This window comes from Manduca sexta, unplaced genomic scaffold (assembly GCF_014839805.1).
Source record: "Manduca sexta isolate Smith_Timp_Sample1 unplaced genomic scaffold, JHU_Msex_v1.0 HiC_scaffold_1070, whole genome shotgun sequence".
In the NCBI taxonomy this organism is placed as follows: domain Eukaryota; kingdom Metazoa; phylum Arthropoda; class Insecta; order Lepidoptera; family Sphingidae; genus Manduca; species Manduca sexta.
Window position 1 is genome coordinate 1 of NW_023591899.1, and position 13,778 is coordinate 13,778.

At 33.5% G+C, this 13,778-nt stretch overlaps 1 long non-coding RNA gene across 1 annotated transcript; it reads right to left on the minus strand.

Annotated features, from left to right (window-relative positions):
- Positions 1-3,375: 3,375 nt before the first annotated feature.
- On the minus strand, positions 3,376-7,512 carry LOC119191128. Its single transcript, XR_005113382.1, has 3 exons — positions 7,301-7,512; positions 5,880-5,906; positions 3,376-3,463 (listed from the first exon to the last, which is right to left on the minus strand). It is a non-coding gene; the product is annotated as an uncharacterized LOC119191128 (long non-coding RNA).
- Between the last annotated feature and the right edge of the window lie 6,266 nt (positions 7,513-13,778).

Sequence of the window (13,778 nt, forward strand, 5' to 3'; positions counted from 1 at the left end):
AGGCTCTATAAATTGCGGTTCCGGACATTTCCGCCTGTTTCACCAAAACGTCCATTCGAAACACGACCACGTTTTTACAATGCTACAGTTTTTGTTTCGATCTTGGGGATTATCGTTTATTTTGCTAAGCCCTTGTGATATTGTTGATGAAAGTTGTTTATTTCTTATGTTGATATAAAGAATAACTGTTCAGGGTACAAATTGTGTCTTGTGTATTTGCACTACACTACAAAAATATTTTATTAAAAACATAGGCTTATTTCTATCCGAAGAAAATATATAGCGCAAATTTTATCCCGGAAAACTTTGTCACGCGGGCGGAGCCTCGAGCAAAAGCTAGTATGTTATATTTCTGATACTACTTTAAATTCCCGTGGCCCCAAAAATTTTTGTTATAGGCCTGGCTGACGCGAATTAACTTGATTGATAACATTAACACATGGATTTGTGTGTCTAGATAAACTAATATAGATAAACGTACCTATTCAAATAGACAATATATTATCGACAGTAATGGAACCGTATAGAATATTATTTTTGTGATAGCGTACGTCTCATATGAAATAATTAAGGTTGTCCCTTAACAAATATTATTCTTGATTATTAAGGTGTGTTTTGTTGGTTGACATTAAGGTATATCTTAGGTATCAGTGAGGAGAGAATTCCACTCCAAAATATCTGAAATCTATTGCTTTTTTTATATCATAAGTATTTGCCTCTCCGCGGGAATTGAATATGAGTATTTCTTGGAATAAATGTACGTAACGAAATAGTTCTAAGAAATGTTATTACGAATTTTTCTACCTTTTTTGTTAATAAATTCGTTCTATACTCGTATATAACTTGACAGAACGAATAGATTAAGACAAATGAAAAAGACAGATGAGACAGAAAATCCGTAACAATATGTCGTAAAAACTATTTCGTTGCGTACATTTATTCTGGGAAATACTCATATACAGCTTTTCATTTCTCATCTAATTTACTGCTACCATATAAAATAACATCTCTTACTTATCTTAAATTATGTGTGTATTCTTTATGATTTATCACTCGCTTTAACAGTGGAGGAAAACATCGTGAAGAAACCTCTACACCTGAGAAGTTCTCTATAGGAATTATGATGGTGTGTAAAGTCTACCAATCCGCACTAGGCCTGCGTGGTGGGCTAAGGCATGATGCCTCTCGGTAGTAGAGAAGGCCTATGCCTAGCAGTGAGACAGTATTTACATACTACGCTACACTACAGGGCTGATATATTATAATATATTGTATTTATTTTATTTATTGTGGTACGCAGGTAGGATTAAGGTGTTATACATTTATATTACAGAACAGCTATGACCCGCTATAATAGCATACAACAATTTAACATTCTAGAGAAGACAGAATACATTCTAAACATTAACATCATCAAGATAATCGTTCAAACAGTAATAACATTTGTCATGCAAAAATTTAAATAATTTATTTTTATAGTCACTAATATATTGTGTAAGATTGTGAAGACGTTTGTTAGAAGTAAACGGTGAGACTGCTGCATAGATTTATATAAAAACACGAACAGTCCAAGCCCTACGCAACAATATACCTACTTATGCCATTTTTAATCCAAAAAGTGCACCGTGGGACTTCTATAAAATATAACTTTTAAGGTGAAGAAACCCTTAGGAAATTTCGTTTTATTTTGAAAAGCAATTAATAGATATAATGTTTTCTTATGTTTACGCGAATGTTAGACATTCAAATTAAACTACTGACCACCGTGACCATGAAGTCCCCCCCGTGACCACGAAGGCTGCAAAGTTCTCGAAACGTCGGGAGAAAACTAAAATATAAAAAACCGCGATAGAATCCGAAAAGTAGTTTAATTTTAAAGTAATAGATATATTACCTAATTCTGAATCCAAACATAACTAATTACTATAAGCAACACGTGTAACCAATTTGCAATCGTATGGAAGACTAATTTGTAATCAGTATTAACATAATTTATTCTCAAAATCATGCCAAATTTGCATTTAAGTAGGAACTCAATTTAAGTGTCCTAATTTACAAATAGTTTGTATGTAGTGAACGGAGTTTTGATCAAATTTGTATTCAAACATGATGTAATGTATAGTGTATTCAACAGGCGTATATATCATCACACCTTCTTCCCTTTATAAGGGTAGGCAGAGGTAACACACCCACATTTCGCCAGGTATGTTAAAGTCCCATATATTTGGGAGAGAACTTATTTCCATTTACCGGCCACAACCCCAGACTCCGGGCTGATACTAGGCAGAAAAACTCTAGTATTACTACCCGACCCGATTCGAACCTGAGATGTCAGCACGATAGTCGTACTGCATGCGCAATATAACTACACCACCAAGGCGGTCGTTCAGTTGAAAACAATTATTTATTCAATGTTTAATTATGTTTAGTATTTGGTATTATTCCGGTGGTCAAAGAATATTCTGTGGCCATCGTAAATATCTAAAAGAGATATACCTACCACATAGTATTTATAATTATACCTTATTCAGTAAATATCTATTCTGTTTCCGATTATCTTTATTGTATATTCGATGAAAGTGACAGATCTGAACATGAGATTTATTTGAAATGAAGATAATATTTATTTACATTTTATCTTTTCCGTGAATTTGGTATAAGAAGAGAGAATTAACGGATCCTAAAAATATATATTTCCTATATATGAATACGCGATGAAACAACTTTATACCCCTTTCTAAGCACATTGCGCGCACGGAGGAGTGAGATTTTACATAATTAGAGTTCATAATATAAATTATAATTGAGCGAAGAAAGAGGTTAGTTTGTTATTTATGTGGTCTCGGTGCATTAACTAATACTGCAACCGATTTAAGTATATTGCAGTTCAATAAAAATGGCGAAGTATTTGGACACTCTATCTCTATAGTCACACACACATTCATGAAAATATCCCTGAAGAGGCAGAGAGAGGCGCAAATGGCGCGGCTACATTTTGCCGTGCGTATTTCATCCTATAATGTAAGGAGCATGCCTATCGCCACATCACACAAATTCCAGACTTCGTGTTGATACTTAAAAAAATCCAATATCACTTTGCCCGCCCGGGGTTAGAATACGAGACCTCAACACTGCCGTCGTACTGTAACATAACTACGCCACCGAGCCAATCACCATCGAGATAGTGATATCTACAGTCATATGATTTAATCAACGACAGACAATAGCAAGATTGTAGTCATCCCATTTATACTAAAAAATCCTTATTATACTTATAACTGAGTACATATTTGCATGCATAAAACAACTTACCAGTAGATCCATTGTTCAGTAATATCGCCTTCTCGCCGCTGTCCCAGTAGCCTCGGAATCGGGAGGGGTCGGAGTGAGGACCACGTGGGGCATCGGCTCAGCGAGATCGCGATCGGAGACTGCGACGCTCGCAGTCTAGATATTTGCTCCGCTGAACAATATAAGTTGCTTGTTATGAAATTTAGACTTAGGACGTGTTTCACAACCTCTGAGTATATCCTACTCGTCATTACAAGTGACATTTGTATTGGGTCGATTTATAAATTTATTATAACTCGACCAAATACAAATGTGACTTTAATTTATAAAGTTCCAAAATAAATGGGAATACAATGCGTAATATTTACATTGGCCTGTTAATACAATAATTGTCAAATAAAATTTACTCAAAACGTTAAAATGTTAGACGGCTAATTTAGATAATTCTAATTTATTTGGAAGCACAGTTGACAGATTGTCTTTTATATTTGGTTGTCTTTAATATATTCGAAGAATTGCAATTTCTCTGACGTGAAAAGGCTCGTGTTGACATTTTAATCCTCAGAAGAAGAATATAGAAATAACAGTAATGATTTTGTCAGTCTATCGTTTTGGTTTTCTATTTTGCTAGGTTATAATTAATTTTAGGAATAAATTTTTTGTGACAAATAAAAAGTGTTAAAACAAAAAGGATTTGATTCGTTTCTCAAGATATATAATCGATAAAACATAACGTAACATCGCCCTATACAAAACAAATTTTGTTTGAAAACTCAGATAATTTCGTCCGACTTGGTATTCAAACACAGAATCTCTACAGTACACATTTCTATGCTTCCAATTGTAATTATGTGTAACCATAAACAACTTCCAATATAAATATTAAAACAATAGGTATCATTTACAAGTAAGTAAAGGTTCGATCGTAATCAATGGAAGTTCCGGGCGGGAGATCTTTGTGAGGTCATTAATCTCTCTCGATAGTAGAGGAGGGCCATGCTCAGCAGTGGGATAGTATATAATACAGGGCTGATATTATTATTCATTATATTGACCCAATTGCCAAAAGATAGTACTGTTTTTTCTTTGTCTCCCTTGTAAGAGTATGACCAGTGCCAGGCCCTTCTCGGTTGTCTTATTTGCCACCCTAAAGCCGAGACTACTTGTATCCTCATTAGTATTCCGGAATTTATGCTAATGTATATTGTGAACATGTCAACCATCGATTCGGAAGCGACTGACGCAGACGCTTTGTGTTGGCTCGTATAACCTATCTAGGATAATCATGGTTCCGATAAGGCTTCTGCCAGTAAAGGGCGAAATAAATTTGTAATTTGTATCAAGTCATGCCAAAACCTACTAGACTTCAAATTGTGTTAGTAAGATATCAGCGTTTGTTAATTCGTTTCCACTGCTCAGCGTTCTCAACAATGGACGTTAAGAAACCGCACACACTTTAAATCATCCCAAAACCTATTAGGCTGGTCCAAATTACGTTAGTAAGAATTCAGCTTTTGTTTCTTTTCACTGGCGAGAGCTCTCAATGATGGAAGTAGGGAGACTGCGTATACTTTACAAATTCTTAAAAGCTATATAGAATTAGTCTTGTAAATAAATTTGGAATGCCTAATTCGAGAATCGAATTCCGTACCTCATCGGTTTCACGACCTAAATGAATGTGGCAAATTAACATACATTCAATTATATAGTACATACCTACGGTATTATAAATTTTAACTTTACAACTTTCAGTTTATCGCTACTAAAACGTGGTTAACTTCGACGAGAAAGAAAAACAGATTCTTAATTACATTAATGGCGTTCTAAACTTGTATTCAACTTAAAAAAGCCATTTAACACTTGAAATTAAAATAATTAACTGAGGTTTTTCACTTTCGTTTATATATTTGGCTCGTTAGTTTTTAGCAGTATAGTCAACCACAAAAATGAAACAAATTTATAATTTTCAATCACTTATTTAGTATTCGCATAAGTTTTATTGAAATAACATCTTTTTCTTTATTTAACTAAAAGAAAGCCTTTTGTAGTCAATGAAAAATATCTTGACAAGGACACAATTTACAATAGATTTGAAGTTTCGAATTTCATTAACTATTTTTATTATTAAATCACAGTAAGTAAGACCGGTATAATTGTGGCAACTGTTCAGGGACAGTGTTAGAATATAAACAATACAGATAATATAATGAGTATACAGGTATCAGACGCAAATTGTTCCGTCTGATAAACTTATCATTTCTCCGTATTATCGAAAAGGTCGTGTATCAATTTTATCTGTATTTAAAGGTCAACAAGTTTGTTACAAGACAACAATATTTTCCATTAAAACGATAAATTACACCATACATACAATTAAAGGAATTTTTGGCCGAAAAAGAAGAAGTAAGATACAATTACAAGCACGGACAAAAAAAATACAAGAAAGTGACAAATAAGAATAACCATTCAAATAACAAGAAGAAGGAACAAGCAGCATGAGTTGGTAAAGAGAACACCAACAATAAGAACAAAAGAGAAGACTAAGTAAGAAAGAAAGAAGGAATTTTTTGTTGATAATGACCACTTACCATCGTGTGGGCCGTTTGCTCGACTGCCTTCGGATGCAATAAAAAAAATACGATTATCATAATACGCATTGAAACCAAGGTCATTATGCAAAGACTATTAGACTATTATCCTGTGTGGTAAGTAAGCGACTTACTGAAGCAGTACTCAGGGCGTAGCCAAGACACCTTTCTACAATCGTTAACTAAGCTAAAAATAACATATCTAAGCGATAGATTTATTGATCGGATATAGAAATGATATTTCCATAGTTTTTGTTTTATTTTCTATTATCGTTAATGACTTAAAAGGCGTTCTGGCTACCGCCCGCGGTAAACTACCATAACTTAAACCATACCCGTTTATTTTACCAACTTCCATTGCCTCTCACTAAATTAACAAAATATTGTGACAGTCCGTCGTTTTCAACAAACGATCTCAATCCCAATTATCGATCTGTCACGAAAATGGATTAATCTGATTTTTGTACTTACAAATGAGTTATGATTAGTTTATTCAGGGTAACGAATCGAAGTTTTAGTTTGGGATTGTTCATTGAAAACAGCCGTAAATTATCAAAAATTCTTTCATCAACGCGCGAGGTTGTGAGAGGTGGGTATGACTAATCGCTTAACTAGAAGATGTCGGCCTTTACAAGAACATCAAACGCGATAAAGGACTGAGTCTTTTGTATGCCAGTAGCTTGCGAACTCTTCGTGGTGTTGTTAGTGATATCCAGCTTTGACATGAGACATGGCCGGTTGAAATCTACATAAAGTGACAAATATGTTTTGGGGTACGCAAATATTCATTTTCGGTGTGGTGGAATCAGATCTCGACAGCCACAGAAAAAGATTGTATTTTATCTGAATGATAAAATTACTTTCGGGTGTGGTATTTAGTTACTTATTAACAAGTTCATTCCAAAATGTATCAGAGTACGTCGTTATCAGATTTCGCCAATTATATAATAGCTTTTCAAACGAAGTCAGGGGAATAGTCGGTTTTCAAAATTCGCAATAAAGAAAAAACAAACAACAAATGTAATTAGTCCTCATTATTCTCATATCTTTAATTTTCGCTCACAAATTTTAGAAGCAATTCGAGATACGTTTCCATTAAATATAGCTTATTTTTATTAGCTTATTTCATTTCAAACATCATAATAAAAAATGTATCATGTCAAAAACCGTCATTGAGCATTTGTAATTAATTAAGTTTTGTTTTAAAATTAATTAATAAATAAAGATGATTAAATAGTTTTCTAAGCCTACGCGCGTTTAAAAAGTATTAAATTTTGTAATTTATTTTAATCAAATACCACAATTAATTTACGTAAAAAAGAATTAAGCGAAAATATAATCACATATCCAAAACTATAATAATTATACTAATAAATCTACATATAATATATTTATAATTAGTAAAAAAAAGCAAATCTTACCATCAGAAGCTGAAGTCTCTTTCGGGATCACTGTCATACGCCTCGGATCGATTTTCACAATTCTATTTTCCATATTTATTCTTTATACGTACGAATGACACGTCAAGTTTTCAAATTATGCCCTGAAAACAACAGACTTGGTGTTCCGCGTTCGAATAGATTAGATACCAGCGAAATACTTTATCATGTTTTTGACAAAACTGTTACATAAATAGCATACCGGTGTCCGTGGCCGATAGGGTTAGAGAAATGTACGCAATAAGGGCGGAAGTGTCTGCTCTGTTTATGGTGGAAATGATAGAGTACCTTGTGGAAGAATGACTGGAAGGTCACTAACTAACTCCTGAGCTTGGAAACTTGTCATCTTGTGATTATCGACCCTTAGAGTGTCGTATAGATTAATTGATTCTTTTGATGTGTATTCTTCATTTTCTGATGGATACCAGTCCATTTTGTTTTCTTCAACTGTCTTTGTTATATATTCCCATTTTCCAATTCTCCTCGTCTCTAGACCGCAACTATGCTATGCTCAATGTTGCTCTGATAACTCTTGGATCTTAACTTGCTACATTGGCGCAAGCCGGTTTGTTAGTTCACATACCCTCAGAATTCATATGGTTATAGTTTCACATTTCGCAATGCTCGGAAGCATCCATGTTACGGCACTGTCATTAATAAGTATGAAAATTGCAGCGAAATTTATTACTTACGTATGTATAAGAACACTTTTTATTACAAGTTTTTTTTAACTATACTGGAGGTAGCCCAGTTGGGAATAAAACCGCCTATCGAGACGATTTTCCGCAGGTTCAAAATCAAGGTAGGTGCGAAAACCGATGACTTTCTCGAAGTTATGAATGCATTCTTTGTGAATAATCGCTTGCTTTAACGGTGAAGGAAAACATCGTGAACAAACTTGCATACTTGAGAAGTTTTCTATAAGAATTTCGAAGTAATGTGAAGTCTGCCAATCCACAATAATAATAATAATAATAATCTGTCTCAGTAGTAGAGGAGGCCCGTACCCAGGTGTGGGGCAGTATATAATATAGGGCTGGTATTACCATTAAATAATATTATTTTATCAATGTAAAGAAGGTGTGAATTACGGGTACAACCGGTCGATATAATTCCCTAATAAATTATTATATAGATATTCGGCTTATCACCACTTTTGAATTTCATACCAGACTAGCAAGGTTACGGATAATTCATAGGGCTATCAAAATTTATCAAGTACCATTATATTTAATACAATTGTTTGTATAAATCAGATCCAAGAGTTTATGATCATTTCTTTGCGTAGCGATAAGCGTCTCTTCAAAATGGTGTGCTGAGTAAACTTCATGATGTACAGTAGTCCGATTTTGATCCAAATGTCAAGGTTTATTGGAAAGAATACGGGTCAATTCCTGAATTAGGCAAATTAGATGAGTTTTTTCAGTAATGATTTTAAATTAAATGATATCGAAAAGTACGGCAAAGGCTATACCTAAATTTGTTGGAATGTAAATCATCTTCATTTGTTCTCGCGTAATTTATTTTATAATTTTAGTTCTGTATAAAATGACATCCAACGAAATCGAAATCTTATTAAAGATTTCTCCAGAATGTCAGAGTCATTCAAACGCGGCAAAATCTAGTGAGCCAGAAGAGATTAATGGCGTGCATAAAATTTTTACTTTTTTCTAATATTAACTTAACATCCTTTATCACCAAGGTAGTTAAAGTTGTTGAAGCGAGTTTCAGTTAGCGACGTAGTATTTCTCGCCAATAGATAGGATCCGCGCGATGTCTTAATATGAATATATATTCATAATGACGTCAAAAAATCTTGTTGTCGATAATTCGCAAATGCATTTTAGATCACCGTGTCACTATACATTGATATCGTTTATCTAAGATTGGAAAGACTTTAATTTTATTATTGTATTAATATTATTTATTATCGATAACGCATAGTAGCAAATTGCAATTCAATTTCGATATAGGTTAAATGTGTACAATTTTAGTCGATAGCAACACGGTTTTACTCATGTATATGTAGACCAGTTTCATTATTCATAGTGTACAATTTTTATTGATCAGTTAGTGACTAGTGAGTTTTGGCGGTTATTTCGGAAATGGTTATCGTAGTTTCTGTCGCCTGACAGTGTTAATTTGAGTATAAATGTGGGCATCCGAAATAGTTTTTGTCGGTTTTGCGTCGGAAGGGGCTAGAGTTTTAGTAAAATATTTTGACCTCGTGAAAATAGAGTGAAATCCCATGAAAGCGGACGTATGGAGCGTCATGATCATGTAATTACAACCAAGCAATTAAAATGAATAGTAAAATAAATGACGAACGAAATGTCATGGCATGCAGCACGTTATAAAATTTCTAAACATAGTTAACATAAATTACTGTTGATTTTTATATAGACGACGCTCAAAAAGATTATTTTACAACATGAAAGGACTGGTTTGATTGAGGTGAGACTATTGTTTTATAGAAAATTGAAGTAAAAACAATTTTGAAGGGCTTCCCTGTCCTTAATTAAGATTTATTTTCCTAAAGTCAGTAACCTTTGGCAATAGTTTATGCTTTACAACAAATATTTAGGCTAAACCGCAGAAAACTGTTGTTAAATGATTTACTGTTGGGTTTCCTATTGGGAGTGGGATTTATCGCAACTCTTTCCTTAATCCCTATACAAAGATCAATCAGCATTCAGCATACATCTTCTTATGTCACATCAGGTATAGATCATTCTTATCGAACGAGTAGGTATTAACTTCGGACGTAGATCATTTTTTTAAACAGATGGTGTATGTCAATTGCTATCAATGGATTACTGGTTATGTGATAAGATACTGTTTCTATACATGTAATAAATACCTTATACAAATGTGTATCGGGTTGATATTCGTTTGGCACGAATTTTGCACGAAATTTGATTAATTGATCAATGAAGTACCTTTTATCAGGCCCCTTTTGTGTAACCTAGACTTTTTATTTCTATTTCCACATGTTATACAATTTGATAGCCGAGATTACCTTGTTTTTTATTGATCAGCTGATGCATTAATTTTATTCCTAATGACCAAACTTGATATGATGACATACTTTAATTTTTAGCCAGTAAGTGCGGGTGAGGTTGCTAGATTGCTAACCAATGTATCAATTTATATCGAGAGCCAACATCTAACATTTTTATTATCCCCATCAGTTGATTCCTTAATTATATCGGAAGTCAGTTCAGTTATTGCATGTCTTTGGGCATTGGATAAAAAATGTAGTAATAATCTTTTGAATCCGTCAAGTAACTGTAAAATTTAATTTAAATCTTCTGACTATCCAACCTTAATGTGGGATTATTGCAATAAACGTTTTCAAGCATTTCACACAGCGGTTTTGTTTTAGATTTCACGAGCGGCTTCCGAACTTAATATGATCATCCCTTCCAGCGAAACCTGTCCCTCGAAATCGTTTTAAAAAACTCACGCTCGAACTGAGATTTAAATTTAGAACGGAAAAATAAACTCGAAACGATATCAGTGTTACGTCACTTGTCGATATGTATTGATTTTAGCTACTCGATAGAATCACGGTTTATCGAAAATCGTAAAGCAATTTCCACGAAATTCTTATTTTGAAGTATTTTTTTTTTATCTTTATGGCAACTAATGTGTTTTGTCCTTTTAGTCAGATTTGGATAGTTACTACTAGAGTTTCGTGATTAAACTGCGGGAAATCCTCATTGTCAAGTACCCTATGTTCAGATTACGAATTATAATAATATGATTTTACAGATAAACAGTTTTATTCAGCCCCTTTGCATTAATCAGTGTTTTATTGATCTCTGATGCTGGTGTTATAATAACGACTAATGTAATGAATTATCGTTTTATTAGCGGAGATCGACATAGAGTTAACACACTTAGATGAGTGTCGCTGTTTTGTTTCTCATAATAAGTTTCGTATCCAGAAGCCTAAATAACGCAATCTTTCTTAATCTCACTTCCTTTTTTTTTAGCTAAGCACATCACATTGAGAGAAAATATGACAAACAATAAATATTACAGGGAGTTTTTTATACGAGCCCGATAAAGTCACCCTACTGCATCTGATGGTAAGTAGCGTGGGGTCGAATTGGCTGTCGATTGACAAGGGATGATCACCCCTCAGCAATCGATACAATTATGCCGGCCTGTTGGAACCGGATGTACACAGGCTGATCCCGGAACACGACACACTTGCGTGCGCCACTATGGCGGGTTTTAACACCTTGTGTATTGTTTACCAATTATCCTTCGCTTTAAAGGTAAAGACAAACATCTTGAGGAAATTTACTTAAGAATTCTACACTATAAACCCTTATAGTAATTACTAGCAGAGGTAAATGTGTTCAGCATTGGTACAGTACATGATACAAGGCTGGTATGATTATATAATTATTATAAAATGTTTTATATGTACACTTACCTATATCCATGTGTCGCATTGAAACAGCCCACACTATTTGCCGTCATGACAAACGTATTGCATGCAGTTATTATTTATAAAAAATCGATTGAACCTCGTCTAGACAAAGAATGATTAGAGTTTGCACCTTTCAACTTATGTTTTCGCAAACTTATTATTTTGTAATGATTTCTTAATAATAGTTAATAACTAAAAAAATTAAAACTTTAGTTTTATTGTAAAAAGTCAAAGTTACAATATCTATATTGTAACTTTGACTTTCGGACAACTACACTTCAGTCTCCCCCGTGATTATAAAGGCTGCAAAGTCTTCAAAACCTCGGGAGAAAATTGTAATTTAAAAAACCACGATAAAATCCGTAGAAGAGTTTTATTTCAATTATTATGTTTTATTACTAACATTTTTTTTAAATAAGTTTTTTTTTTGGCGGTACCTGCATGAGTCTTTTTCGGAATAAAGTGCCAAAGAAAATTTTCTCCAGATAAAAAGTTACTATATTTTGCTCGAGGCTCTAGCCCTATGGAAATTTCTTCATGGATATAGTTGTCTTGTAAAGTTTTCCGACATAAAAGTTACCTATAATATGTTAATCGGGGATATGTTTCTATTCGGATGCCAAATTTCACTTGGAATATTGTATTTATTTTGATAGTATGTTAAATGTATTAACACTTCTGATTAACTAAGTTTTAATTGTGAACAAGACTAATATTTTCTTTGTAGTTAGAGATCTTTTGGGAACATTGAAAAGATATAAAATAGATTGATTTTATATTATAATGAAATATCTTTATCTACATATATAAAAATGAATCCCTACTTCCCTTGGTCGCGCCATCACGCGTGAACGGCTGGACCAATTTTACTATTTTTATTTTGTTTTATTTGTTATTGTCAGGAGAAGGTTCTTATGAAAGAAACAATTCAAAAAACTGCGCGGAAAATTAGAAAATTTAAGAAAACTTAACGAAAATATTAATTTTATATCACTGTCAATTGTTTGAAATATCTGTCAGCGATTGACAGAAAGCGCGCTGCAAATTCATAGTTAAGACGGGACAACGTCTGTCGGATCAGTAGGTTGATTCCCTATGCTACTCGCGATAACACACCGTAAACGCGTGTTGTCAAAACAAGCTCTAAACACAAACGCGTTTCATACACGCGCCACGATGTGTAATTGAAAAATAGGTATTGTGTATGCCGTACGATAGGTTGTCTATGCTTAATATTTTTATATTACGATGTGTTAATGCGTTCAGAAATCTTTCATCCCCTCGAATCGGCAAGTATCGGTTTTTGAAAAGGCTTTTTTGTTTGTATTCGTGATATTAAATGATGTAACTCGAATAAATCACTGCCAAACTTTATTTAATCCCATTTTTGTATATACTTAAATGTAAGAAACATGAAAGGAATATAAAAATAATTTAAAAATTTCTGTAGACTGTGATTGTTTTCAAACGAAAAAATATAACTTCAAAATGATTGTCAAATGTCAATGTCATAGACTTATTTACTTGATTTGTTTACTAAAGCCACATTTTAAAAATTGAATTGAATTGATATATTTAATGCTACTGAAGATTTTACACGAATGCTGTTATATGAGTAATAGTAAATGCTGTTGTGCTAATGCAGTTTGTGCTAAATTGGCGCTAACAACATATATTAAGAGGAATTCTACGGACCTTCCATCATAAAATTTGTTGCAAAATCGTTAAGGCATTAACTCAATTTTTTTTTTTATTTAGTTAAATAATGTGACGAGGATGCCGTTTATCTGATGATAAGCGATACGACCGCCCATAAACAGTTACAATGCCATCCGGAACTTTGAATTGCAAAGCACTATGTGACGTTCCACAGTAGGTTTTCAGAATGAGACAAAGATTTTAGGTCTTATAAAGTAATTACGCTAGTTACAATTTCCTCTAAACTGGTACACATCAGTGCATGGACACAGTTTAACTTGGCTATAGAAACAGACATTGCCGTAGACACCTTATAAC